This window comes from Schistocerca nitens, chromosome 10, assembly GCF_023898315.1.
Source record: "Schistocerca nitens isolate TAMUIC-IGC-003100 chromosome 10, iqSchNite1.1, whole genome shotgun sequence".
In the NCBI taxonomy this organism is placed as follows: domain Eukaryota; kingdom Metazoa; phylum Arthropoda; class Insecta; order Orthoptera; family Acrididae; genus Schistocerca; species Schistocerca nitens.
In genome coordinates this window covers 154,370,671-154,376,177 of record NC_064623.1, presented here as the reverse complement: position 1 = coordinate 154,376,177, position 5,507 = coordinate 154,370,671, and the positions used below count along the sequence as shown (strand labels likewise).

Sequence of the window (5,507 nt, the reverse complement as noted above, 5' to 3'; positions counted from 1 at the left end):
TCTCATTTTATTTACAAACTTCAACACATCTGCAGCTTCTTAGCTGGAAAACTGCGTTAGTGAGAGTTATTCTATTAATTCGTAAAACAAAAACTTATGACAAGTGACACAAAGTACTGGTCTATTCTAGCCTACATAATAATAGGTGTCGTTCCACTGCGTTTGCCACACCCTTTAGCGGCTAGTGTATGCTAGCAGATTTTTTTTTCCGTCCACACCCGGAGGAGGTATCGCTTGTAATGAAATTTTCTGGAAAGAGAATGCAGTTCAGCTTTCGTCAAGCAGCCAATCACAGAGAGATCAGAACAAGGGCAGCGCACTGAGTTCAGAGTCGCTCTACACATTATAGTTAGCTATTTAGACGTAACATCAAGTATAACTTTGATTAGTCTATATGTATCGTTAATATAGAATCATATTTTATCTTACGAATTGTATATACAATCGAGGAACATTATATGTCAATATCCGGTATGGTCTAGTGGTTAGGATAGCTGGCTCTCACCCAGCAGGCCCGGGTTCGATTCCCGGTACCGGAAATTATTTTAATATGCTTATTCCTATTCAGATTGTTCTCACGCTGCTCAAAATACTGTTGCAATCTATAAATATTTTTTTTATACATTTCTTGCCGAGAGCGACACTGGCACAGAGGCAGCGACCTCATGACACAGAAATGTGCTGACCTGAATTAAGAATAATTTTTGCAATATCAACTTATTTTTGGAGTTGAAATTTTCGATTCCACAGATTTCGTCCTGTTTGTTTAAAATGTTGTAAAGTAGATTAATATGAATAACAAACAATATTCTGGAGAGGGCAACCACACCTCAGACAGACTGTAAATGACGTAACAACATTCAGTACTCAATAATCATTCAGATTGTCGTAAAAATTATAACAATTAAAAACTCAAGATGATGAGATGTTTCCTAAAGCCGCGTAGCTGTATGAAGGTGCTTTATTCGCAACTACCGGTTTCACATCGGATCTTCAGGTTTACCTGTCAATTATATAAGTCAATGTGTGAAATATTTGAAACCGTAGTATTGGTATTCAACAAAAAACAATGCAGTTATTTACAGCGGTTATATTTCCATAACATAGATGGACAATTACGGTGTCCCAGCTTTTGCGACGTTATTCACGTTAAGTCAAACCACGTTCATGGGTTGTCACAATAAAATTGAGCACACCCAAAAGATGCTCGTCAAAATGTACAAAGCGTAACTGCTGAATGAGCCAGGCCTAGGTAAAAGAGTGAGTAAGTGTGTGTGTGTGGGGGGGAGGGGGAAGGGGGGGAGGGGGGGGCAAAAGCAAATAACGAATGGTACACTACTGCGAACGGGGATAAAATGTGTAAAAACTAACTGAAGTTAAGGGAAAGTACTGTAAGCAGGGCCTACACGAGAAATATCATCCAAAAAATAATACTCTAGTATAGAACCGAAACGTCGAGAATGAAAGGAATCTGAAAAATGGCTTACCGGACAACTCATCGAAGGTTATATTGTAAGATCCAGTAGACACCAGCCGTATAAAACCAACGAAATAAAAGTGAAAATCCCGTGTAATGTGCACACAACCGCCGTATTGCCAACAGGCCGATGTGGTATAAGCAGCCCGAGGTGGCTAGCTATATACTGGAAGGCCGGAGGCTACGGTGCCAAAGAGGAAAACAAAGTAAACTCACGAACAGCTGCAAGGAGGAAACCATAACTAGGAAAACAACCGAAGGCTGGGAACAACATTACATCTGCTTTACATCTGTACCTTCATATTATCAAATTACCGAAGGTAATGTGTTATGGTTTGCTATTTTAACGTGAAAATCATCTTAGTAGCTACCGGCGACAATTTTCAGATAGTAAAAATTCGATAGGATACTGTAGTGTGTCAGTTTAGTCCGATCACTCAACATTGAACCGCGGGCTCGCTTTAATGCCTACATGATATGTATTTACTGCCGGCCGGTGTGGCCGAGCGGTTCTAGGCGCTTCAGTCTGGAACCGTGCGACCGCTACGGTCGCAGGTTCGAATCCTGCCTCGGGCATGGGTGTGTGTGATGTCCTTAGGTTAGTTAGGTTTAAGTAGTTCAAAGTTCTAGAGGACTGATAACCTCAGATGTTAAGTCCCATAGTGCTGAGAGCCATTTGAACCATATGTATTTATTCCAAAACAATTAAAATATTTCCTTCAGTTTCCTTAAATATACTACGCAAATTCTTTTCCTTGTTGGAAATAGAGTGACCCGTTCCTTTTAGATAAGCTGGGATAGCTTATTTGGGACCGACGAGATTTGGGTGTTCTTTAACGTGTATGTTAAAATTGCGTCAAGTCTGACCTATATATTTCTGGGGGCAGTCATTGCAAGCAATCTCATGAACCCCAGAGCCCTTCTATTTATTCTATTCGACTTTTTCATTATGCCTGTGTCTACTACCAACATTCCTTGGAATAGAGAATGCTGGATGGATGTTTTTTCTGCCAACATATTCCGATACACTACAGAAATACGGTACTCTGTGATAACTTGTCCTGAGGCTATTTTGATCATGTGGCCGAACCAAGAGTGTTCGTCGAATGGACAGAGCGAGCTGACCTTCTCTTACTGAGAAGTTCTTTATTGATCTCCACAAAAACGCTATCGTAACCATTCGATGTCGCTATATACTAAACAGTGCGGTATTCTCGTTGAAGGGGTTCTTTTTTTTAAAAAGCAGTATGCTGTGTAAATGATGTAACAGTGCCCTGTAAGGTGCCTTTTTGTACTTCATGGGATGAGTATAGGACTAACGCATAGTTGCACTGGTAGTAGTAGGTTTCCGAAAAACATCAGGAAGAAGCAGCGCCTTCTGTAGTTACACGTACATCCAGATACAGTATAAGAAGGAGTTAACCACTGTTCGACTGCAAAGAGTTCAGAAGATGTACAAAAAATGTTCAAATGGGTGTGAAATCTTATGGGACTTAACTGCTAAGGTCATTAGTCCCTAAGCTTACAAACTACTTAACCTAAATTATTCTAAGGTCAAACACACACACCCATGCCCGAGGCAGGACTCGAACCACCGCCGGGACTAGCCGCACAGTCCATAGAAGATGTACAAAAACTATGTTCGATTTACAATAGAATTTCATCCTGCAGAGTAAAGAGTGTACAAACTCGTTACACCCATTGTTTAAACCTCTGTATAGCATAAATACATCTTCTACATGTCGCAATCACATAATAATCCAATCATTGTGCTCTGGGTATTGGTCAACATATCGCTGCTCGAAGTGTGTCATGTAGACGACAGTAAGACAATAAGGCAGAGAGGAACCCATTGCAAATCGACTCTCTTGGGTGTATGTAGAATCTCCAAACTTAAAATAACTGAATTTCAAACAATATGTAACAACTGTAAAGCCACTTTCATTTCATATTCTGGAATTTAGATTCGGACGTACCTGGCACACATGGTGTCATTCAAAGGAAAATTCGGAAGTCGGCTTCTACACTGAAGAGCCAAAGAAACTGGTGCAGCTGTCTAATATAGTGTAAGGCCCCCGTGAGCACGGAGAAGTGCCGCAACACGACGTGGCAAGGGCTCGAGTAATGTCTGATGTAGTGCCAAGAATCCTGCAGGGCTATCTATAAATCCTGGAGAATACGAGGAGGTGGTGATATCTTCTGAACAGCACGTTGCAAGGCATCCCACATATGCTTGATAATGTCCATGACTGGAGAGTTTGGTACCAGCAGAAGTGTTTAAATTCGGAACTGTGTTCCTGGAGCCGCAATTCTGGACGTGTTGGGTGTAACATTGTTATGCGGAAATGCACAATGGACATGAATGGATGCAGATGATCAGAGAGAATCCTTACGTTGTGTCACCTGTCAGAGAAATATGTGGATGTATCAGTTTTCCCATACCACTAACTACACACGCCCGACATCATTACAGTCTCCACCAGCTTCAACAGTCCCCTGCTGACATCCAGAGTCCATAGATTCATGAGGTTGTCTCCATACCCGTACACGTTCATCCGCTCGATACATTTTGAACCGAGATTCGTCCGACCAGGCAACATGTTTCCAGTCATCAACAGTCCAATGACGGAGTAAACGTGCCCAGGTGAGGCGTAAAGCTTTGTGTGGTGCAGTCATCAAGGGTACAGTAGTGGGTCTTCGACTCCAAAAGCCCATATCGATGATGTTTCTGTGAATGGTTCGCACGCTGACACTTGTTGATGGCCCAGCATTGAAATCTGCAGCAATTTGCGGAAGGGCTGCACTTCTGTTCGTTGAACGATTCTCTTCAGTCGTCGTTGATCCCTTTCTTGCAGGGTCTTTTTTCGGCCGCAGTGATGTAGGAGATTTGATGTTTTACCCGACGCCTGGTATTCACGCTACACTCGTGAAATGGTGGTACAGGAAAATCTCCACTTCACCGTTACCTCGGAGATTCCGCATCCTATCACTTGTGCGCCGACTATAACGCCACGTTCAAACTCACTTAAACCTTGATAACCTGGCATTCTAGTAGCAGTAACCTATCTAACAACTGCACAAGACACTTCTTGTCTTACATAGGCGTTGCTGACCGCAGCGCCGTGTTCTGCCTGTTTACATATGTCTGTGCTTGAACACACATTCCTATACCAGTTTCTTTGGCGGTTCAGTGTATAAATAAATAAACATGCGAAACTCACGGTTTCTTTACTTGCCTAAGTTCGTGACACGTTCTGCAGCATCGGTTTATCACAGTTTAAATCCTAGGAAGTTCTGGTCTTACGTTAAATCAGTAAGTGACTCGAAACAGCATATCCAGACACTCTGGAATGATGATGGCATTGAAACGAAGACCTCACTGCAGTTCCTTCTCTAAATCCTCGCACAAACGAAAAAATGGCAGACATCGAAATAAGTGTCCAAGGAATAGAAAAGCAACTGAAATCACTCAACACAGGAAAATCCACTGGACCTGACGGGATAACAATTCGATTCTACACCGAGTACGCGAAAGAACTTGCCCCCCTTCTAACAGCCGTGTACCGCAAGTCTCTAGAGGAACGGAAGGTTCCAAATGATTCGAAAAGAGCACAGGTAGTCCCAGTCTTCAAGAAGGGTCGTCGAGCAGATGCGCAAAACTATAGACCTATATCTCTGACATCGATCTGTTGTAGAATTTTAGAACATGTTTTTTGCTCGCGTATCATGTCATTTCTGGAAACCCAGAATCTACTCTGTAGGAATCAACATGGATTCCGGAAACAACGATCGTGTGAGACCCAACTCGCTTTATTTGTTCATGAGACACAGAAAATATTAGATACGGGCTCCCAGGTAGATGCCATTTTCCTTGACTTCCGGAAGGCGTTCGATATAGTTCCGCACTGTCACCTGATAAACAGAGTAAGAGCCTACGGAATATCAGACCAGCTGTGTGGCTGGATTGAAGAGTTTTTAGCAAACAGAACACAGCATGTTGTTCTCAATGGAGAGACGTCTACAGACGTTA

At 42.3% G+C, this 5,507-nt stretch overlaps 1 non-coding gene across 1 annotated transcript; it reads left to right on the top strand.

Annotated features, from left to right (window-relative positions):
* Window positions 1–467: 467 nt before the first annotated feature.
* On the top strand, window positions 468–539 carry Trnae-cuc (transfer RNA glutamic acid (anticodon CUC)). The gene has a single exon. It is a non-coding gene; the product is annotated as a tRNA-Glu (tRNA).
* The last annotated feature ends 4,968 nt before the right edge of the window (window positions 540–5,507 follow it).